Source organism: Ambystoma mexicanum, chromosome 14, assembly GCF_040938575.1.
Source record: "Ambystoma mexicanum isolate Mex_15411 chromosome 14, UKY_AmexF1_1, whole genome shotgun sequence".
Lineage (NCBI taxonomy): Eukaryota > Metazoa > Chordata > Amphibia > Caudata > Ambystomatidae > Ambystoma > Ambystoma mexicanum.
In genome coordinates this window covers 33,970,812-33,995,616 of record NC_090940.1, presented here as the reverse complement: position 1 = coordinate 33,995,616, position 24,805 = coordinate 33,970,812, and positions in this window count along the sequence as shown.

Below are 24,805 nucleotides of genomic sequence, written 5' to 3'. Positions count from 1 at the left end.
CGTTCGAAGAGTATCAGCATTGACACGCGGCAGAACCGCGGCACCCCCCCCCCCCCCCCCCCGTGCACAAAGGCTCAGCATCATTATCCCACCTGAACCCTCGGGTCAAAGCCTCCTCTTTGTAATAATCGAGAAAGACGTCAGAGAAAAGTAAGAATCGCTCTGGAGGAAGTGTCACACCTAAACCCGTTGAGCTTCTTTCACGGGAGTGGGTGAAGGCTCCTCCATAGCGGCTTGAATCCTCTTCCAGTCCATGGCCAACTCATCAAGCCACAAAGCCCAGGTTCATTCTCAAGCTGGCATCATGCCAGTTTAATAAATAATGTAACTGCTCGCAGTCCTTCCAAAACCTGAACAACATGATTCCTAAATAATCACACGCTATCCTAATAATCCCGGAATTCTGTATTCGACATGTAATAATTTGAGAAACAGACAACTAATGATACGCAAAGCCGCTGGCATAAAAGAGTGAAGCCGAGAGATACCTCTGGGGGTCACAGCAGGGCAGAAAAAGCTGACCTGAGGTGGTGCAGGAGACAGTTTCCCCTATGTGCACTGATCATTACTAGTGGAGTAGACAAAGGGGAAGTACTGCCCAGGAGGGGATCGGGGAGGGGGGGGGAGCAGGGTGAAGAGGCTCTCCCGGGCGATCTCTCTTCTACTCCTACCAGCGGGGAGCTGCACCCTTCCACCGCTTCTGGGTGTGTATAGAAGGACGAGGAGAGCTGTGCAGTGGGGATGTGCCACTGCCTGGGGCGCCCCGCTCCTGAGCATGTGCAGAGGGAGAGCTGACTCCCTGAGGTGGTTGGCCCCGGGAGCTGTGCCGTGGGGATATGCCACTGCCTGGGGTGCCCTGCCGCCGCTCCTGAGCATGTGCAGAGGGAGAGCTGACTCCCTGAGGTGGTTGGCCCCGGGAGCTGTGCCGTGGGGATATGCCACTGCCTGGGGTGCCCTGCCGCCGCTCCTGAGTATGCGCAGAGAGAGAGCTGGCTCCCTGAGGTGGTTGGCCCCGGGAGCTGTGCCTTGGGGATATGCCACTGCCTGGGGTGCCCTGCCGCCGCTCTTGAGCATGCGCAGAGGGAGAGCTGGCTCCCTGAGATGGTTGGCCCCTGGAGCTGTGCCGTGGGGATATGCCACTGCCTGGGGTGCCCTGCCGCCGCTCCTGAGTATGCGCAGAGAGAGAGCTGGCTCCCTGAGGTGGTTGGCCCCGGGAGCTGTGCCTTGGGGATATGCCACTGCCTGGGGTGCCCTGCCGCCGCTCTTGAGCAGGCGCAGAGGGAGAGCTGGCTCCCTGAGTTTGTTGGCCCCGGGAGCTGTGCCGTGGGGATATGCCACTGCCTGGGGTGCCCTGCCGCCGCTCCTGAGTATGCGCAGAGAGAGAGCTGGCTCCCTTAGGTGGTTGGCCCCGGGAGCTGTGCCTTGGGGATATGCCACTGCCTGGGGTGCCCTGCCGCCGCTCCTGAGCATGCGCAGAGGGAGAGCTGGCTCCCTGAGGTGGTTGGCCCCGGGAGCTGTGCCGTGGGGATATGCCACTGCCTGGGGTGCCCTGCCGCCGCTCCTGAGCATGCGCAGAGGGAGAGCTGGCTCCCTGAGGGGGTTGGCCCCGGGAGCTGTGCCGTGGGGATATGCCACTGCCTGGGGCGCCCTGCCGCCGCCCCTGAGCATGCGCAGAGGGAGAGCTGGCTCCCTGAAGTGGTTGGCCCCGGGAGCTGTGCCGTGGGGATATGCCACTGCCTGGGGCGCCCTGCCGTCGCTCCTGAGCATGCGCAGAGGGAGAGCTGGCTCCCTGAGGTGGTTGGCCCCGGGAGCTGTGCCGTGGGGATATGCCACTGCCTGGGGTGCCCTGCCGCCGCTCCTGAGCATGCGCAGAGGGAGAGCTGGCTCCCTGAGGTGGTTGGCCCCGGGAGCTGTGCCGTGGGGATATGCCACTGCCTGGGGTGCCCTGCCGCCGCACCTGAGCATGCGCAGAGGGAGAGCTGCTCCCTGAGGTGGTTGGCCCCGGGAGCTGTGCCTTGGGGATATGCCACTGCCTGGGGTGCCCTGCCGCCGCTCTTGAGCATGCGCAGAGGGAGAGCTGGCTCCCTGAGGTGGTTCGCCCCGGGAGCTGTGCCTTGGGGATATGCCACTGCCTGGGGTGCCCTGCCGCCGCTCTTGAGCATGCGCAGAGGGAGAGCTGGCTCCCTGAGGTGGTTGGCCCCGGGAGCTGTGCCGTGGGGATATGCCACTGCCTGGGGTGCCCTGCCGCCGCTCTTGAGCATGTACAGGGGGAGAGCTGGCTCCCTGAGGTGGTTGGCCCCGGGAGCTGTGCCGTGGGGATATGCCACTGCCTGGGGTGCCCTGCCGCCGCTCTTGAGTATGCGCAGAGGGAGAGCTGGCTCCCTGATGCCACTGCCTGGGGTGACCTGCCGCTGCTCCTCAGCATGCGCAGAGGGAGAGCTGGCTCCCTGAGGTGGTTGAGGTGGTTGGCCCCGGGAGCTGTGCCGTGGGCATATGCCACTGCCTGGGGTACCCTGCCGCCGCTCCTGAGCATGCGCAGTGGGAGAGCTGGCTCCCTGAGGGGGTTGGCCCCGGGAGCTCTGCCGTGGGGATATGCCACTGCCTGGGGTGACCTGCTGCCGCTCCTCAGCATGCGCAGAGGGAGAGCTGGCTCCCTGAAGTGGTTGGCCCCGGGAGCTGTGCCGTGGGGATATGCCACTGCCTGGGGTACCCTGCCACCGCTCTTGAGCATGCGCAGAGGGAGAGCTGGCTCCCTGAGGTGGTTGGCCCCGGGAGCTGTGCCGTGGGGATATGCCACTGCCTGGGGTGCCCTGCCGCCGCTCTTGAGCATGTACAGGGGGAGAGCTGGCTCCCTGAGGTGGTTGGCCCCGGGAGCTGTGCCGTGGGGATATGCCACTGCCTGGGGTGCCCTGCCGCCGCTCTTGAGTATGCGCAGAGGGAGAGCTGGCTCCCTGATGCCACTGCCTGGGGTGACCTGCCGCTGCTCCTCAGCATGCGCAGAGGGAGAGCTGGCTCCCTGAGGTGGTTGAGGTGGTTGGCCCCGGGAGCTGTGCCGTGGGCATATGCCACTGCCTGGGGTACCCTGCCGCCGCTCCTGAGCATGCGCAGTGGGAGAGCTGGCTCCCTGAGGGGGTTGGCCCCGGGAGCTCTGCCGTGGGGATATGCCACTGCCTGGGGTGACCTGCTGCCGCTCCTCAGCATGCGCAGAGGGAGAGCTGGCTCCCTGAAGTGGTTGGCCCCGGGAGCTGTGCCGTGGGGATATGCCACTGCCTGGGGTACCCTGCCACCGCTCCTGAGCATGCACAGAGGAAGATCCGACTCCCTGAGGGGGTTGGCCCTGGGAGCTGTGCCGTGGGCATATGCCACTGCCTGGGGTACCCTGCCGCCGCTCCTGAGCATGGGCAGAGGGAGAGCCGGCTCCTTGAGGGGGTTGGCCCCGGGAGCTGTGCCGTGGGGATATGCCACTGCCTGAGGTGCCCTGCCGCCGCTCCTGATATGCCACTGCCTGGGGTGCCCTGCCGCCGCTCCTGAGCATGCGCAGAGGGAGAGCTGGCTCCCTGAGGTGGTTGGCCCCGGGAGCTGTGCCGTGGGGATATGCCACTGCCTGGGGTACCCTTCCGCCGCTCCTGAGCATGCGCAGAGGGAGAGATGGCTCCCTGAGGTGGTTGGCCCCGGGAGCTGTGCCGTGGGGATATGCCACTGCCTGGGGTGCCCTGCTGTCGCTCCTGAGCATGCGCAGAGGGAGAGCTGGCTCCCTGAGGTGGTTGGCCCCGGGAGCTGTGCCGTGGGGATATGCCACTGCCTGGGGTGCCCTGCCGCCGCTCCTGAGCATGCGCAGAGGGAGAGCCGACTCCCTGAGGTGGTTGGCCCCTGGAGCTGTGCCGTGGGGATATGCCACTGCCTGGGGTGCCCTGCCGCCGCTCCTGAGCATGCACAGAGGGAGAGCCGGCTCCCTGAGGTGGTTGGCCCCGGGAGCTGTGCCGTGGGGATATGCCACTGCCTGGGGTGCCCTGCCGCCGCTCCTGAGCATGCGCAGACGGAGAGATGGCTCCCTGAGGTGGTTGACCCCGGGAGCTGTGCCGTGGGGATATGCCACTGCCTGGGGTGCCCTGCCGCCGCTCCTGAGCATGCGCAGAAGAAGAGCTGGCTCCCTGAGGTGGTTGGCCCCGGGAGCTGTGCCGTGGGGATATGCCACTGCCTGGGGTGCCCTGCCGTCGCTCCTGAGCATGCGCAGAGGGAGAGCCGACTCCCTGAGGTGGTTGGCCCCGGGAGCTGTGCCGTGGGGATATGCCACTGCCTGGGGTGCCCTGCCGCCGCTCCTGAGCATGCGCAGAGGGAGAGCCGACTCCCTGAGGTGGTTGGCCCCGGGAGCTGTGCCGTGGGGATATGCCACTGCCTGGGGTGCCCTGCCGCCGCTCCTGAGCATGCGCAGAGGGAGAGCCGGCTCCCTGAGGTGGTTGGCCCCGGGAGCTGTGCCGTGGGGATATGCCACTGCCTGGGGTGCCCTGCCGCCGCTCCTGAGCATGCGCAGAGGGAGGGCCGGCTCCCTGAGGTGGTTGGCCCCGGGAGCTGTGCCGTGGGGATATGCCACTGCCTGAGGTGTACTGCCGCCGCTCCTGAGCATGCGCAGAGGGAGAGCCGGCTCCCTGAGGGGGTTGGCCCCGGGAGCTGTGCCGTGGGGATATGCCACTGCCTGGGGTGCCCTGCCGGCGCTCCTGAGCATGCGCAGAGGGAGAGCCGGCTCCCTGAGGTGGTGGGCCCCGGGAGCTGTGCCGTGGGGATATGCCACTGCCTGGGGTGCCCTGCCGCCGCTCCTGAGCATGTGCAGAGGGAGAGCCGGCTCCCTGAGGGGGTTGGCCCCGGGAGCTGTGCCGTGGGGATATGCCACCGCCTGGGGTGCCCTGCCGCCGCTCCTGAGCATGCGCAGAGGGAGAGCTGGCTCCCTGAGGTGGTTGGCCCCGGGAGCTGTGTCCCTGAGGGGGTTGGCCCCGAGAGCTGTGCCGTGGGGATATGCCACTGCCTGGGGTGCCCTGCCGCCGCTCCTGAGCATGCGCAGAGGGAGAGCTGGCTCCCTGAGGTGGTTGGCCCCGGGAGCTGTGCCGTGGGGATATGCCACTGCCTGACGGGTCCTTGGGGTGTGAAAGGAACGTGGTGGCTCGTGGCTCTCTCAGGTCTTCTGTTGCTACTACTAGTGTGCGAGAGGAGGCCATGCCCTCAGGTGACCTTTCAGTCACTGCTCTTAAGAGCTGTGCAGGGGGAGAGGGACTCCCACAGGCGATCAGTCACTGCTCCTAGAAGCTGTGCAGGGATTGAAGTGGCTCCCTGAGGTGATCAGTCACTGCTCTCTTAAGGCGTGCTGCCCATTGTCTGACTCTGGCCTTCCCGACGCACTGAGCTGCTGTTGCTGCCACCAGTGTAATCGCCCGGCCTATCCTGACACAGACTAACGATGCACACCCTGGAGCAGGGCCACATGATTACAGCACCACAGCAAATAGTGTGTTGGTAGAGCCGAGGCTCGCGCTAACTCCAGGGGGCCTGCTATGGACATCCAGCAGGCCCCCGATGTGCTATGGACACCAGCACTCGACAGGCCCAGTGCCTGTGGGGGTAGGACCCTGCCCTGGACATCCGGCAGGCCCCATGGTGCTATAGGACTCCAGCACCATGAGGGGTGGGAGCACAGCCAGCCATGCCCCTGACCATGCAGACCTCTTCCACTGTACTGGCACGAGGGTCCCACGGCATCAGGGCATGCAGGCCTGTGCCTCCACGTGTAAGCCTGACGGACTCAGTAGTTCCTCTTGGGAGTCTACAGCTGTTCTGGTGCACGTGTCTGCAGAGGTTCCTTTTATTAACTTGGGCGTTGAAAAGTCATGGCCCATGTTAAAAGGACAATACACATGGGAGGGACACACCCCCTTGAAGGGGCAACACACTTGGTAGAGTCCCACACCACATTCCTTCTTTTTCATAACAAACAAACAAATGGTACTAACGCATAAACAATGCCCTCCCCTTGTTACAGAACGACATTAGTTAGGCTACCTCAGTAACATAGGATCAAACAACAAATAGGATCTGCCACGGCTACACACATGGGCTCACATGGTCATAGACATATTACACATATAAGCACACTGTACACATAACCCGTGGATGGCAGTTGCGGTTTGGCAAATCGCTGACTGAATGTCGGCAGTTCGACCACATGTTTCAAAACCCTTTATTAACCTGGGGTGTGGAACTGCAACCACTGAATGACGCCATGGTCAGTTGCTTGCACCATAAAGCGCCTACCTCCAAACTGCGGGATCACAGCTTCACCTAACTGTTCCTTACTGAAACCACTTTAAGCAGGTAGCTAACACGCAGGCTCACAGCATCAAAACACATATTTACCGAGTCCTCTTTGATCCACTGCAGGTCTGCCGGAGATCCGTTCCCTTTCCATCAGCGACCATTCAGGGAAGTCATTTCCATGGGCCCAAGTCTGGTAATGTTACTGTTCAAACAACAGGCAAAGCCGCATCTGGGGGCACCAGGGGCCACATCGGCTTAGTCCCTTGATGTTGGGCAGTCAGCGAGACGCGGATAACTGAGCGTCTAGGCTGCACCACCTGATGTTGACCGGGTGCTGGGGTGACAGGCTATTACTCACTCCTCCTTTCTTGCAATCAAGAGTGTCACTGTGTTACAGGGGCACAGGAAGGTGCCAAGCACTCATGAGGAGCTGCAATCCTCTCTCGCTCCTAGGTCTTCTTCTGGGCGACGGGTTTGAGGGCTGCGAAACATTGGCTTGCCCTACACAGGTGGTCGGGTGTCTGGGCCCCTTCTTCTCCTCCCAGGCAGGCGTCATCGCTGTTGGTACTGCAAGCGTCGTCCCAGTTCGGAGCTGGCAGGAATCACACCCAGGGCCACATCTGCCTGGTCCATGGATGGTGGGCCCTGCAGGGTGGCAGGATGTTAGGTCCTCACCACTTGCTGCCCAATTAGCTTCCCCAAGGCGGGGCGTTGCGAGCAGCAGAGGGCGCACAAGCATTCACACTGAGCTGCAACCCTCCCGTGTCTAGGCCTTGCATGCGCCAGTTTAGTTTTGCTGTTTGCTTCCCAGCGCTTCTATTGATTGTGCACCCACACACTCGCAGGCAGCTGCGTTGCATCAATTCCATTCATGCACTGCCGCAGATCCGTTGAATGGCCTGACTCGTTAGTGCAGGCAGCCAACCACGTGGTATAGGGCTGACCAGGAAGACAGGCCTGTTGGGCCACATCACCTGGTTGGGTTTATGGTCTTTCCATCAATGGAAATGCATCGAAATGCAAATCCATCAATGGAAATCCATTGAATGCCATTGCATCGAAATGTTATCTTTTACATGTAAAAGTGCAATTTCATTGAAACCAGTCCATCGAATATATAAATAGACAAGTTTAGATGGAAATGCACTTTAAAATGTAAACAATAGCATTTCGATGCATTTTTTTGTAACGTGAAAATGTTACACGGAGCTGTCCAGTGGTGAAATTTCGGAACTGGCCAGCTCCTTTTAACGTTTTAAAGTTTATTGTATATTGGGGGGGTTCCCCTCCCCAGCCCCCTAACCCCACGCACACACCCCTAACCTAACCCTAATCTAACCCTAAATCTAACCCTAACCCCAACCCTAAGCCCTAACCCAAACCCTAATCTAACCCTAAATCTAACCCTTGTCACTAATCTAACCCTACCACTAACCCTAATTATCCATCGAAATTAACCATCGAAAATGATTCAATGTTTATGGTTTTCGATGGAAAGGCAATTCAATGAATAATTTTCGATGGAAAGGTATTCCATGACTAAGTTTTCGATGGGAAGACCAGATAACCCTGGTTGGATACTCCATGGCCCGAGTATCAGTTGTTTCACTGCCAGGCCCGGGATCAGCGTGTCTGTGCGTGTCCCAACATGGGGCTTCAAACTTCACCCGTCTGTCCCGAAACTTGCAAAGGCCATCATATTGCCTTGTGCCAGCACGGCACGTTGCACTTTCCACCCTGCCCTGAAGGGCTCGGATTCATGTCCCTTCCATCGCTGGATTTATCGCATGCTTGGAAGAGGAAATGCGGGGCACACATGCATTTTTCCTTGCCCCGGCATGCCGCATCCGACTGCTTTTTCCACCCGCCCCAAGGTCACTTTCTGTGTGGCAGGCCTTCCTTTCCCCACCACTATTTTCTCGGAGCCTCATGCCTTTATTGGGGGTGCCGGATCTTCAGTGTGCTGCCCGCCGTCTCACCAAGTGCAGGCAGCCAATCAGAGAATACCTCGTCCACTGGCAGAGCCCCAGGCTCTTCAGAGGACCTGTGTGTGTACTGGGCCAGCAGTCACCTCCACTAAGCACCCTTAGCAGGGCGCTCCTGTTTGGTCCATGAGGAAGACCTCTGCTTGACCATCTGACTCTGAAGGACTACGTGCCTGCTTCAGGAGGAGCTTTGCCTGACCATCTGACTCTGAAGGACTGCACGCCTGCTTCAGGAGGAGCTCTGCCTGACCAGCTGACTCTGAAGGACTGCACGCCTGCTTCAGGAGGCGCTTTGCCTGACCATCTGACTCTGAAGGACTGCACGCCTGCTTCAGGAGGAGCTCTGCCTGACCAGCTGACTCTGAAGGACTGCACGCCTGCTTCAGGAGGCGCTTTGCCTGACCATCAGACTCTGAAGGACTGCGCGCCTGCTTAAGAAGGAGCTTTGCCTGACCATCCAACTCTGAAGGACTGCGTGCCTGCTTCAGGAAGAGCTTTGCCTGACCAGCTGACTTTGAAGGACTGCACGCCTGCTTCAGGAGGCGATTTGCCTGACCATCAGACTCTGAAGGACTGCATGCATGCTTCAGGGGGAGCTTTGCCTGACCATCCAACTTCGAAGGACTGCACGCTTGCTTCAGGCGGAGCTCTGCCTGAACAGCTGACTCTGAAGCACCGCATGCCTGCTTCAGGAGGAGCTCTGCTTTACCAGCTGATTCTGAAGGTCTGCACGCCTGCTTCAGGAGGCGCTTTGCCTGACCAGCTGACTCTGAAGGACTGCGCGCCTTCTTCAGGAGGCGCTTTGCCTGACCATCAGACTCTGAAGGACTGTGTGCCTGCTTCAGGAGGAGCTTTGCCTGACCATCTGACTCTGAAGGACTGCATGCCTGCTTCAGGAGGAGCTCTGCCTGACCAGCTGACTCTGAAGGACTGCACGCCTGCTTCAGGAGGCGCTTTGCCTGACCATCTGACTCTGAAGGACTGCACGCCTGCTTCAGGAGGCGCTTTGCCTGACCATCTGACTCTGAAGGACTGCACGCCTGCTTCAGGAGGAGCTCTGCCTGACCAGCTGACTCTGAAGGACTGCACGCCTGCTTCAGGAGGAGCTCTGCCTGACCAGCTGACTCTGAAGGACTGCACGCCTGCTTCAGGAGGCGCTTTGCCTGACCATCAGACTCTGAAGGACTGCGTGCCTGCTTAAGGAGGAGCTTTGCCTGACCATCCAACTCTGAAGGACTGCGTGCCTGCTTCAGGAAGAGCTTTGCCTGACCAGCTGACTCTGAAGGACTGCACGCCTGCTTCAGGAGGCGATTTGCCTGACCATCCGACTCTGAAGGACTGTGTGCCTGATTCAGGAGGAGCTCTACTTTACTAGCTGACTCTGAAGGACTGCATGCATGCTTCAGGGGGAGCTTTGCCTGACCATCCAGCTCCGAAGGACTGCACGCTTGCTTCAGGCGGAGCTCTGCCTGACCAGCTGACTCTGAAGGACTGCACGCCTGCTTCAGGAGGCGCTTTGCCTGACCATCTGACTCTGAAGGACTGCACGCCTGCTTCAGGAGGAGCTCTGCCTGACCAGCTGACTCTGAAGGACTGCACGCCTGCTTCAGGAGGAGCTCTGCCTGACCAACTGACTCTGAAGGACTGCACGCCTGCTTCAGGAGGCGCTTTGCCTGACCATCAGACTCTGAAGGACTGCGCGCCTGCTTAAGAAGGAGCTTTGCCTGACCATCCAACTCTGAAGGACTGCGTGCCTGCTTCAGGAAGAGCTTTGCCTGACCAGCTGACTTTGAAGGACTGCACGCCTGCTTCAGGAGGCGATTTGCCTGACCATCAGACTCTGAAGGACTGCATGCATGCTTCAGGGGGAGCTTTGCCTGACCATCCAACTCCGAAGGACTGCACGCTTGCTTCAGGCGGAGCTCTGCCTGAACAGCTGACTCTGAAGCACTGCGTGCCTGCTTCAGGAGGAGCTCTGCTTTACCAGCTGATTCTGAAGGTCTGCACGCCTGCTTCAGGAGGCGCTTTGCCTGACCAGCTGACTCTGAAGGACTGCGCGCCTTCTTCAGGAGGCGCTTTGCCTGACCATCAGACTCTGAAGGACTGTGTGCCTGCTTCAGGAGGAGCTTTGCCTGACCATCTGACTCTGAAGGACTGCATGCCTGCTTCAGGAGGAGCTCTGCCTGACCAGCTGACTCTGAAGGACTGCACGCCTGCTTCAGGAGGCGCTTTGCCTGACCATCTGACTCTGAAGGACTGCACGCCTGCTTCAGGAGGCGCTTTGCCTGACCATCTGACTCTGAAGGACTGCACGCCTGCTTCATGAGGAGCTCTGCCTGACCAGCTGACTCTGAAGGACTGCACGCCTGCTTCAGGAGGAGCTCTGCCTGACCAGCTGACTCTGAAGGACTGCACGCCTGCTTCAGGAGGCGCTTTGCCTGACCATCAGACTCTGAAGGACTGCGTGCCTGCTTAAGGAGGAGCTTTGCCTGACCATCCAACTCTGAAGGACTGCGTGCCTGCTTCAGGAAGAGCTTTGCCTGACCAGCTGACTCTGAAGGACTGCACGCCTGCTTCAGGAGGCGATTTGCCTGACCATCCGACTCTGAAGGACTGTGTGCCTGATTCAGGAGGAGCTCTACTTTACTAGCTGACTCTGAAGGACTGCATGCATGCTTCAGGGGGAGCTTTGCCTGACCATCCAGCTCCGAAGGACTGCACGCTTGCTTCAGGCGGAGCTCTGCCTGACCAGCTGACTCTGAAGGACTTCGTGCCTGCTTCAGGAGGAGCTCTGCCTGACCACCTGATTCTGAAGGACTGTGCGCCTGCTTCAGGAGGAGCTTTGCTTGACCAGCTGACTCTGAAGGACTGTGCGCTTGCTTCAGGAGGAGCTCTGTCTGACCAGCTGGATCTGAAGGACTGCGTGCCTGCTTCAGGAAGAGCTCTGCTTTACCATCCGACTCTGAAGGACTGCGTGCCTGCTTCAGGAGGAGCTCTGTCGACCAGCTGGATCTGAAGGACTGCGTGCCTGCTTCAGGAAGAGCTCTGCTTTACCATCCGACTCTGAAGGACTGCACGCCTGCTTCAGGAGGAGCTCTGCCTGACCACCTGATTCTGAAGGACTGCGTGCCTGCTTCAGGAGGAGCTTTGCTTGACCAGCTGACTCTGAAGGACTGCGTGCCTGCTTCAGGAAGAGCTCTGCTTTACCATCCGACTCTGAAGGACTGCACGCCTGCTTCAGGAGGAGCTCTGCCTGACCACCTGATTCTGAAGGACTGCGTGCCTGCTTCAGGAGGAGCTTTGCCTGACCAGCTAACGCTGAAGGACTGCGTGCCTGCTTCAGGAGTAGCTTTGCTTTACCAGCTGACTCTGAAGGTCTGCGCGCTTGCTTCAGGATGAGCTATGCCTGATCAGCTGACTCTGAAGGACTTCGTGCCTGCTTCAGGAGGAGCTCTGCCTGACCACCTGATTCTGAAGGACTGTGCGCCTGCTTCAGGAGGAGCTTTGCTTGACCAGCTGACTCTGAAGGACTGTGCGCTTGCTTCAGGAGGAGCTCTGTCTGACCAGCTGGATCTGAAGGACTGCGTGCCTGCTTCAGGAAGAGCTCTGCTTTACCATCCGACTCTGAAGGACTGCGTGCCTGCTTCAGGAGGAGCTCTGTCTGACCAGCTGGATCTGAAGGACTGCGTGCCTGCTTCAGGAAGAGCTCTGCTTTACCATCCGACTCTGAAGAACTGCACGCCTGTTTCAGGAGGAGCTCTGCCTGACCACCTGATTCTGAAGGACTGCACACCTGCTTCAGGAGGAGCTCTGCCTGACCACCTGATTCTGAACGACTGCGTGCCTACTTCAGGAGGAGCTTTGCCTGACCACCTGATTCTGAAGGACTGCGCGCCTGCTTCAGGAGGAGCTTTGCCCGACCAGCTAACTCTGAAGTACTGCGTGCCTGCGTCAGGAGGCGCTTTGCCTGACCAGCTAACTCTGAAGTACTGCGTGCCTGCGTCAAGAGGCGCTTTGCCTGACCAGCTAACTCTGAAGGACTGCGCGCCTGCTTCAGGAGGCTTGCCTGAAAGCTGTTCACTCTGAAAACGATTGTGTCCCTGCTTTGTCACCGGAGTGATTACCAGGATTGGAAGAGCCAATCCCATGACTTATCTTTGGTGACAATAGAGTATCAAGTAACTGTAAACGTGCCTGGTCTGGGAATCCTGTGCCTTTACCAGATGCCTGTGGAAAGGGATACAGACTTTATATCGAAAATGTTATGAAGAATTAACTTATATCGAATATTTTATATCCATGGGCCAGAGGGTCCAGGGAGAGTCAGCAGTGCCTAGAAGGCTCAGGACCAGTGATCCTACCAGGGGCACTGAAAGAGCTGGGCGCATTGGCTGACAGTTGCCATGGGTTGACTACTAGGGTTGCCAACTGCCACCCTCAGAAAAAGCTGAAGAGAAAAAAAAATAGAAAAAAAAAGCTGAAGAGATGCAGCCAAGAAAAACTCAATGCCTTTGTGTCTGAACAGGGATAGTGATGATTCACTGGGCACTGGTGAGGGTTTCTAAATGAGGAAGGGGGCGCTAGCCTAGTGGCATCTACAGGGCCGTCTGACCGTGTGGAGCCCTTGCCAGGCCTGTGGACCTGCCCTGCGCATGAGTTTCTTGTTCTGTTCTAGCGGCTTGGGCATTTTTCTCGTTTGTTGTTTTCCTCTGATTAACATTACTCTACATGCTGCCTGTGATCCCATTGACTTCATTGGAGCTGTTTTTCATAACGCTCTTTTGTTGCAGGGCTTTCCCTCTGGTCTTTTTAGGATATTGGATAGTAAAAGCGGCTACCTTTAGAACTTTTAGAACTTTGCATGGCATGGATAGTGGGTTATTTTTCTGTTCTGCCTTTTGAGTTCTTGAGCAAATGGTCTGTGCTCTCACGGTTTGTATGAGGAAGACTTGAGCTTGGCCCATGTTACCAGAGATAAGGGAAAACATCGGCCTGTTGGGTTTCCTCATCACGAAGCCTGTCTCTTAAAGGGGCCATTTCCTGCACCGAGAACGGGAGAAGGGACTGTGACATGGGTTCGTCCCGTCATTGCTTGGAACATCTAGGAGCGCATCTGGGGACAGTGGTGCACGGTGGACCTTGCGGTTCCCAAGGTAGATGGGCCACTGCTCTCATGAAGCGGCTTGTGGAATTGCTCCTTTCTGGGTGGAAACAGGGAGATGGTGGAGCTGCGATAGAGCCTGGCAGGTATGGTGGGGAGGGTTCAGGCTAAAGAGGAGTCTGTCTGTTTATTTTGAGCAACTTGAAGTTTGGCGATGGATCATCATGGGAGGTTATCGTAGAGGCGACTAGCGGAGTCAATTCTTGGACACTATATGGTGTCAGGGTGCAGTGAAAGTTACAGGGTTTAACCTTGTATTCAGTTTGATAAGGGGATGAAAGCTATTTGTCACAGATGATTTATGTCCTGTGAGGGATGTGAATGGAACAAGTGGGGGTACTGCTCGGGTAAAAGAAAGTTCAGAGAGAAGAAGAATCGAGAAAACCGTGGGTGAGGATCTAAGAGCCCAGAGTATTGATCTGAGTCTGCATTGTTTCCACCCTCAGAGAACTGGAAACAGATTTCAGCAGGGTGTGTGTTTTGGGGGACTTAATTGCATATAGCACGACCTGGGTGTTATCCACATACATGTGCAAGTCGACTAGAATCCACACGATTCTACGTGTTTTCACCAACTTTTTTAAAGTGGTCATTTTGGTCGACCAGATTGCAACCAGTTTTTTTAATGATGGGGAGGCCCCCATCATTCCCCAATTCACTTCCCCATGCCGGCTTAGGGAGTTCTTTCTATGAGGACTACCCTAAGGTGAAGATAAGTAAAAACCCTGACCTCTGCTCTTCTGCATGCCAGGCAAGCCCACAGTTACAGTAGCTGCATTTGGCTGTGTGGGTTGAACTAATGTTATCTGTGTGTGAGTGTGTGCACGTTCGTTGATATGTATGTCTGTGTGTGCGTATGCCTATATTTACACTTTCCTTGTTTGCACAATTGTGTTGTAGAGGAGGATCCAAGTGCCCCCACCTCAAGCACTGCTCCGATGTTGCCTATATGTTGGGAACCATAGTGTGAAATCCATGCAGTGCCAGTGAAGATACCAATACCAAGGAGAATCCTAGAAGCAAGGTTCCCATTGGGAAAACCATACCTGCGTACACAACAATAAGATGACCATTTGAATGAAATCCCAGAAGAAATGGGAAAAGTGAGCAAAAGGGAAGATTAGTGACGTCACACAAAGCAGGGCTGACGCACCCAGAAGAGATGAAGAGGCAAAAAAAATAAACATTCTATAGGTGTTAAGAAAGTATCGAAGCTAAGCAACATTTCGAGATCGAGATGAAGATGTTTATACTACAGAAACGATGATGATATCAAGTCCTTTTACACGTGTACAGATGCAAGAAACATAAGCAGACAAGTATTCTGAAGACTAACTATGTGGTCAATAGATTGCGGCATCCGCTAAATATATATACATATATATCTACATGTATAGGAGTGGATGAACTATGGACGATTGGTTGCACTACGCATTTTAGCAGAGCTGGAAACTGAGAAAGAAAGGCTTTTCCAGTGTCTCGCAGTTGAAAAGCAATTGAATTACAGATGTGAATCAAAGAATGGCGAGGCTGGACCAGCACCAATAAGCCAAGGCCGCTCTGGGCTTGAATGATCACACAGTGGTTACAAGTGTGTGAAAAGAATAAACTCCTTTTCAGAAGACGGGCACGAGAACAATGAAGGCATCAGAGGTTCATTAAATAAGAGTATTTTAAATGCAGCAGAACTCTAAAACATGGTCTTCAGTCACGTGGATGAGTGAAAATAGATAATGATGACGTGCTACTCCGACTCCAGGCGACAGAGTATGCTATACTCCCTCTAATTCTCAGGCACGAAGAACAAACACAAGGCCAATCTTCAAAGGGCTAATTGACTGACAGACAGCAGAGTGATGATGCATAGTAGGCTAATTGGTGGGAAGTTATGGTCAAGATCAACACAACAGTACCTGCATGCCAGCCTGCGTGCTGCTGGCGTATGTGGAAAAGTACTGACTATACAAGGGTGCCAACCAATTATAGAGGGCCACGTAGTAAAGAGCCCTATAGTTTGTGCAACCAATGGGACGTCGTGTATTTGATGACTTTCATAGTGACCTGCACTAGAGGAGGGCCTAGTTGCCTCACCTGATGTTAGAGACCCAATCACTTTCCCAACAAGTATGGAAGGTATACTTAGGTGTTCCCTCTAACCCTATCCCTTTCTCAAATACGTTTTTGTAGTTTACTACATAGGATGACATTAGTAATGACAAGTTTTTACTATATAACCTGCTTTTTTATGAAACTTGCCGAGCGAGAAGTTTGTTCATTGTAACTCCCTGTTTTAGACAATTGCAAATAAAACAGAGGTGTTTTTGGGGCGGTGTGCAATATGACAGTGCTTGTTAATGAATTGTTGATGTGATCAGAACCATGTGGTTGTGTATACACAAGGATTCGCCCAATGAGGATATTATATGTATTAAGAGAGCAACTTGTGGGTTGGGAGTTCCCTAGTTTTTGTACCCGACAGATGTCTTTATTACCACTTGGGGTCCTACTCAGTTTTCCTTAGAAAGTGTATGAGTGAATTGTTTACTGTGTGTATTTATTATTGCACTTTATGAGATAAAAAGAAAGAATCTCTTTTTATGGCAGAAGATATTCCGTGCTTTTTCTTTTTAAATTGTTTAGAATCTGCTTTATATATTTATTTAATACAGTTTTGTAATGTATTGACTTGGTCTGCGTGGTGATATTGTTCTATTTCTGATTAAGGGAAAGTGTCCTTGTTCTCCTTGAGGGTTCTCAGCATGGAGGCAACGAGATTCTTTAGTTCAGAAGCTGTCGCAAGCCAGTAATTGGGGACGAATCTCAGGGGTGTTAAAAGTTTCCCCAGTGTCTTTCTTTTGTTTTTTGGTGATTTGCCAACTTCCTGAGTTAGTGTATCTTCTGCATCCCCATTCATCTCAAAGTATTGCTACCTCGTCTTAAAGGGCTGGGACGTTAACCCCATTTCAGTGTACATTATATGTATTTGTGCTAATAGGTGCACATTTTGCAGAATTGAGGGCACCCCACTACTGACGACAAACATAGTTCAAATAATCTGCTCTGTGGGATGTAAGCCACTCAGGATGCCAACAGGCATGTTTTCGCTCCCTTCAGCTTTCACAGAGGAGAAATAACCGTTTGCATATTAGTCGGGTCCCGCCTACAAGGACAGTCCAGCACCCAAATGTTAGGCAAACAAAACAGACATGTGTTTCGGCCTTGTTGGGTGTCATCAGTTAGGTGAAGCCGAGCCTCCCTAAGGCACAGTGAGCAGGGGGTCCACGTCTGCATTGGCCTTAGTGACTTAGGGTAAAACCCAAAGTTTCACAAAATGTACAGAAGTGTGGGAACCATACTACTGAGGACGAACATGGTTAAAATCTGTTCCATGGAATGTAACCCGCACAGGAGGGTCTACAACAACATTTTAGCTGACTGCACCTTTCACAGAGGAGAAATATTCATTTGCATATCAGTCTGGTCTCTCCCTTAAGGGCAGTTTAACAAGGAAATGCCTGGCAATTCTCCTCTCAGCAAGTCGGACTGGTTGGGCCTCATCACTGAGGTGGAGCTGAATTTCTAACTTAATAAGGGTAATCCAGACGTGGAGCCCTTCGAGAGGCTCAGCTTCGCGTGTTGCTTGCTATCCTCACCTGAATGCTGCCTGTGCAAGCACTGCCTATTAGCCACATCACGCATGCATGAGATGGAGAGTTGCATTCATACATATGAAAGTGTGCTTGTATTTGTCTCTGCGAGCTGAGATGGCGTGAGTGGTAGCTGGCATGTACACAGAGACGAGGCTGTGTTGTACAGCAGAGCTGACACTCGGAATCTGCTGCCTGCAGAATAATCAGGCATTACAATGCACACGAATACATTGACAGGCAGAGGCTGAGGGGAGCAATGCTCGCGTGCGTCCTCTCTGCTTCAACACTCTTGCCAGGAAGCTCGTGCTATGTGTCAAATGTCCAGGGTCACGCCCAGGTTATTCCTGAGCATCCAAGCTGACCTTTGCCACGGAAGAGTAGCTGCTTGCAGGTCACAGGCTTTAGTGGGTTACAATGTGGAGAATGGGACCCTTGAATCATTGCATGGATTAAAGGCAAAGCAAGGGAGTCCTCGGGGAGCGGCTTGAAAGAAAGCACAAGGCTGCAAGGTCAATAGACGCTCAACACATATTTTGTATTAAAATGCGAATACAAAGCAACACACAGGGCGAGCCGTGACATCATAAGGGAGGCTGCAGTAGTATCTGTGACATCACAAGACACAGCTGCACAATCACCTGTGATATCACAGCAGAGGCCGCATTAGTATCTGTGACATCACAAGACACAAAGCTGTACAATCACCTGTGACATCACAAGGGAGGCCGCAGTAGGATCTGTGACATCACAAGACACAAAGCTGCAGAATCATCTGCGATCTCACAGCGAAGGCTGCAGTAGTATCTGTGACATCACAAGACACAAAGCTGCACAATCACCTGTGACATCACAAGGGAGGCCGCAGTAGTATCTGTGACATCACAAGACACAAAGCTGCACAATCACCTGTGACATCACAAGGGAGGCCGCAGTAGTACCTGTGACATCACAAGTCACAAAGCTGCAGAATCATCTGCGACCTCACAGCGAAGGCTGCAGTAGTATCTGTGACATCACAAGACACAAAGCTGCACAATCACCTGTGACATCACAAGGGAGGCCGCAGTAGTATCTGTGACATCACAAGACACAAAGCTGCAGAATCATCTGCGACCTCACAGCGAAGGCTGCAGTAGTATCTGTGACATCACAAGACACAAAGCTGCAGAATCATCTGCGACCTCACAGTGAAGGCCGCAGTAGTATCTGTGACATCACAAGACACAAAGCTGCACAATCACCTGTGACATCACAGCAGAGGCCGCATTAGTATCTGTGACATCACAAGACACAAAGCTGCACAATCATCTGCGACCTCACAGCGAAGGCTGCAGTAGTATCTGTGACATCACAAGACACAAAGCTGCACAATCACCTGTGACATCACAAGGGAGGCCGCAGTAGTATCTGTGACATCACAAGACACAAAGCTGCAGAATCATCTGCGACCTCACAGCGAAGGCTGCAGTAGTATCTGTGACAACACAAGACACAAAGCTGCACAATCACCTGTGACATGACAAGGGAGGCCGCAGTAGTATCTGTGACATCACAAGACACAAAGCTGCACAATCACCTGTGATATCACAGCAGAGGCCACATTAGTATCTGTGACATCACAAGACATAAATCTCTAGAATCACCTGTGACATCACAACAGAGGCCGCATTAGTATCTGTGACATCACAAGACACAAAGCTGTACAATCACCTGTGACATCACAAGGGAGGCCGCAGTAGGATCTGTGACATCACAAGACACAAAGCTGCGGAATCATCTGCGACCTCACAGCGAAGGCTGCAGTAGTATCAGTGACATCACAAGACATAAATCTCTAGAATCACCTGTGACATCACAAGGGAGGCCGCAGTAGTATCTGTGACATCACAAGTCACAAAGCTGCAGAATCATCTGCGACCTCACAGCGAAGGCTGCAGTAGTATCTGTGACATCACAAGCCACAAAGCTGCACAATCACCTGTGACATCACAAGGGAGGCCGCAGTAGTATCTGTGACATCACAAGACGCAAAGCTGCAGAATCATCTGCGACCTCACAGCGAAGGCTGCAGTAGTATCTGTGACATCACAAGACACAAAGCTGCACAATCACCTGTGACATCACAAGGGAGGCTGCAGTAGTATCTGTGACATCACAAGACACAAAGCTGCACAATCACCTGTGATATCACAGCAGAGGCCGCATTAGTATCTGTGACATCACAAGACACAAAGCTGCACAATCATCTGCGACCTCACAGCGAAGGCTGCAGTAGTATCTGTGACATCACAAGACACAAAGCTGCACAATCACCTGTGACATCACAAGGGAGGCCGCAGTAGTATCTGTGACATCACAAGACACAAAGCTGCAGAATCATCTGCGACCTCACAGCGAAGGCTGCAGTAGTATCTGTGACATCACAAGACACAAAGCTGCACAATCACCTGTGACATCACAAGGGAGGCCGCAGTAGTATCTGTGACATCACAAGGCACAAAGCTGCACAATCACCTGTGATATCACAGCAGAGGCCACATTAGTATCTGTGACATCACAAGACATAAATCTGCAGAATCACCTGTGACATCACAACAGAGGCCGCATTAGTATCTGTGACATCACAAGACACAAAGCTGTACAATCACCTGTGACATCACAAGGGAGGCCGCAGTAGGATCTCTGACATCACAAGACACAAAGCTGCGGAATCATCTGCGACCTCACAGCGAAGGCTGCAGTAGTATCTGTGACATCACAAGACACAAAGCTGCACAATCACCTGTGACATCACAAGGGAGGCCGCAGTAGTATCTGTGACATCACAAGACACAAAGCTGCACAATCACCTGTGACATCACAAGGGAGGCCGCAGTAGTATCTGTGACATCACAAGACACAAAGTTGCAGAATCATCTGCGACCTCACAGCGAAGGCTGCAGTAGTATCTGTGACAACACAAGACACAAAGCTGCACAATCACCTGTGACATCACAAGGGAGGCCGCATTAGTATCTGTGACATCACAAGACACAAAGCTGCAGAATCATCTGCGACCTCACAGCGAAGGCTGCAGTAGTATCTGTGACATCACAAGACACAAAGCTGCACAATCACCTGTGACATCACAAGGGAGGCCGCAGTAGTATCTGTGACATCACAAGACACAAAGCTGCAGAATCATCTGCGACCTCACAGTGAAGGCTGCAGTAGTATCTGTGACATCACAAGACACAAAGCTGCACAATCACCTGTGACATCACAGCAGAGGCCGCATTAGTATCTGTGACATCACAAGACACAAAGCTGCACAATCACCTGTGACAACACAAGGGAGGCCGCAGTAGTATCTGTGACATCACAAGACACAAAGCTGCACAATCACCTGCAACATCACAACAGAGGCCGCATTAGTATCTGTGACATCACAAGACACAAAGCTGCACAATCACCTGTGACATCACAAGGGAGGCCGCAGTAGGATTTGTGACATCACAAGACACAAAGCTGCAGAATCATCGGTGGCATCTTGCTATAAGGACATTCTCATTAAATAAACATCTCTTTAGAGCTGTTGGGGTGCTCCAGAAGGGTCCCCATTATTATGAGAGATGCATGTTGTGCATGCCATGTTGATGACTGGGGTGTTGCGAACTGAGCGGAAGTGATACTTTTGTCCAGAACTTGTACATGTTAGCATGCACGTGCGCAGAAAGATAACGTATTAAATTCACCAAATGTAAAAACATGTAGGAATCCATGAATCTCTATGTAAGTGGCCTTTCACAATGAATCAGAATACAGTGGTTATGGCTTTCTTGTAAAATGCACTTTGGCTTCTAAACAGGTTTCCAGATGGCAGAAGGCAGGTAAATGAGTAATCTCAACCTTTGCGTTGAGCAGCTGCAGAAATAGCCTTGAGTTTTATGGTCTTGGAGACAGTAGATTAGAATCTCCTGCTGTTTGAGAGCATGATCAAAAGAATGTTTTTATTTTGGTCAGTAGTAAAACACGGGGTAAGCTAAGTGCCTAAAGCTATTTAGGAGTTTTCAATTGTGCAATAAAATGGGAGCCTTGTAGATTGGAAAGTTTCAAGGGAACAGTGACCTGGCAAATTAGATAGTATCACAAATGAAGGGAAATCATACACCCAGCCTCCTCATATTGTGGGAAAATTTCATGCGAGCCATGTGCAAATCAAGAATTAGGATTTAAATGGCTTAGGTCAGTTATTACTAGTAATGAATTATGTTTTCACTACCAATGTTTAACCATGAGTTGGCCTCATGACCTACTTCAGACAAATCATAAGAAGAGCTCTGTTATGAATATTATCTGAAGATAAGTATTGAGATAACCCTGACCAATGAAAACATAGGAATTGGGAAAAGATGGAATTTCTTTGAAGAGGGCCGTTTCCAATTCTGTTTGGGGGGTGGATTGCAATGAAGTATTTCTGGAGTGTTTTAACTGATGCAAACATGTATAAAAGATGTGAACTGATGTGGCATTGTTGCACCCAGATACCTGACCACTAGAATCCACCATTATCAACCAACCAGAGGCTTCCGGTCAGGAGATAAACTTCTGGTGGATGTTCCACGGACCAAATGCACCTCAAAAGGTGACAGGAGGTTCTCTGTATCTGACCCAAAGTTATGGAACCAGTTACCCGTTGCCATACGATCATGCATGTCTCTAGAAGGTTTCAGGAAAGAATTGAAAACCTTCTTATTTAAGTGAAACCAACAACAGGGTAAGCACAGTTCCTCACAGCTAAATGTCGATCCTTAGTCAACAACTGCGCCCGAATGCAGTTTGGTCTGCTTGGTGCGCGTTAGAAATAACCAAAATCAAAATCAAACCTGGGTTAGGTTGGTTCTGCAACACCATTTTACTGCTCCCACAATGTTTGTACAATAAACTTACTTTATGTACATCTGTGTTCTTACTTCTTAAGTGGTGGGCCTGTTTGGGTTAAGGTGATTGAAGTCCCATCCACATAGAGCCACGTCTCAGTCCAGTCCAGGTAAGTAATTCCAGTTACATGATTAGTCACTGATATGAACGTCCCTTCAGATCCCCTATCCTAGTCCATCCAGCCCTGTGCGACTCATTCTCACAGAGGTGATTCCCTGCCCCTCCCCTGATTAAAACATTTCTCTACAGCTCAATCATAGTCCATCCTATGGGAGTAATTCCAATTATACTATCAGTCCCCTGAATTGAACATCCATTAACAGCCCAGCCCTATCCAGGTCCATCCTACGGAGGTAATTCCAGTTATAAGTTATATAATCAGTCCGCTGATATGAATGTACCTTCACAGCCCCATCCTAGTCCATATAATGGAAGTAATTCCAGTTATATGACCAGTCCCCTGATATGAACGTCCCTTCACATCCCCTATCCTAGTCCATATAATGGAGGTAACTACAGTTATTTGATCAGACCCCCGATATGATTGTCCCTTCACAGCCCCATCCTAGTCCATATAATGGAAGTAATTCCAGTTATATGATCAGTCCCTGAAATGACCGTCCCTTCACATCACCTATCCTAGTCCATATAATGGAGGAAACTACAGTTATATGATCAGTCCCCCGATATGATCGTCCCTTCATAGCCCCATCCTAATCCATCCTATGGTGGTAATTCCAGTTATATGATTAGTCCCCCAATATGATCGCCCCTTCAAAGCCCCACCCTAGTCCATTCTACAGAGGTAATTCCAGTTATACGATCAGTCCCCCAATAGGATCGTCCCTTCACAGCCTCATCCTATTAGGTTAATTCCAGTTATTTGATCAGTCCACTGATATGACCATCCCTTCACAGCCCCATCCTACTCCATCCTATAGAGGTAATTCCAGTTATATGATCAGTCCCCCTATATGAACGTCCCTTCACACTCCCATCCTATGGAGGTAATTCCAGTTCTAGGATCAGTCCCCCAATATGATCGTCCCTTCACACTCCCATCCTAGTCCTTCCTACAGTGGTAATTTTAGTTATACAATCAGTCCCCCGATATGACTGTCCCTTCACAGCCACATCCTAGTCCAGCCTATGGATGTAATTCCAGTTATACGATAAGTCCTGTGATATGAATGTCCTTTCACATTCCCATCCTAGTCCATCCTACAGTGGTAATTTCAGTTATTCAATCAGCCCCCCGATATGACAGTCCCTTCACAGCCGCATCCTAATCTATCCTTTGGATGTAATTCCAGTCATACAATCAGTTTCTTGATATGAACATCCCTTCACACTCCCATCCTCGTACATCCTACAATGGTCATTTCAGTCATACGATCAGTCCCCCAATAGGGTGGTCTTTTCAGACTCCCATCCTAGTCCATCCTACAGAGGTAATTCCAGTTATACGATCAGTAACTGACATGATGGTCCCTTCACACTCATATCCTAGACCATCCTATGGAGGTATTTCCAGTTATACGATTAGTCCCCGATATGACCGTCCCTTCACACTCCTATTTTAGGCCATCCTACGGAGGTAATTCCAGTTATATGATCAGCCCCCCGATATGATCATCCCTTCAGACTCCCATCCTATGGAGGTCATTCCAGTTATACGATCAGTCCCCCGATATGAAGGTCCCTTCACACTCCTATCGTAGCCCATCATACGGAGATAATTCCAGTTATACGATCAGTCCCCCAATATGATCATCCCGTCACACTCCCATCCTAGTCCATATAATGGAAGTAAATTCCAGTTATATGATCAGTCCCCCAATATGATTGTCCCTTCACAGCCCCATCCTAGTCCATTCTACGGAGGGGATTCCAGTTGTACAATGCGACCGCCGATATGAATGTCCCTTCACACTCCCATCCTAGTCCATCCTACGGAGGTAATTCCAGTTATATGATCAGTCCCCCAATATGAAGGTCCCTTCACATTCGAATACTAATCCATCCTATGGAGGGAATTCCAGTTATATGATCAGTCCCCCGATGTGAACGTCCCTTCACACTCCCATCCTAGTCCATTCTACGGAGGGAGTTCCAGTTATACGATCAGTACCCCAATATGATCGTCCCTTCCCACTCCCATCCTAGTCCATTTTACGGAGATCATTCCAGTTATACGATCAGTCCCCCATATCACAGCACTACGCTTACTCTCTACTATACGCCATCATCCAACTAGAACACAGCTATACCCCTAATAATTCGGCCTAGCTGTTCACATACAAATACGACCCCATGAACACCTCATCACCCTAACAAGACGCAGCTAGCCGAGCACATTCCGGCCTAGTCGCTCACATAGGCATTCCTCAGGCCTAACGCAGCCAGAACCCAGTCTGGGTGTTGACACACCAGACTGCACACATCCAACTGATATCCTCAACACCACACCTATCGCTAGGAAGCAACTATCATACGACAACTACACCAGCTGCACACATATCTGGTGCACCCATGCACCATACAACACTATCTCTCTCTACTGACCTGAACTACGGTTCCCGAGGGTGTTCAACCTTCCTTTGAGGTCATACCAATGATATATAAAGCGCTATATAAATGCCAAGTAACATAACATAACATAACATATGATCGTCCTTTCACAGCCCCATCCCAGTCCATCCTACGGAGGTTATTCCAGTTCTAAGATTATTTTGTGGATATCAGTATCTCTCTGGCTGCACCCTGTAGGGTTGTAAGGGTACACC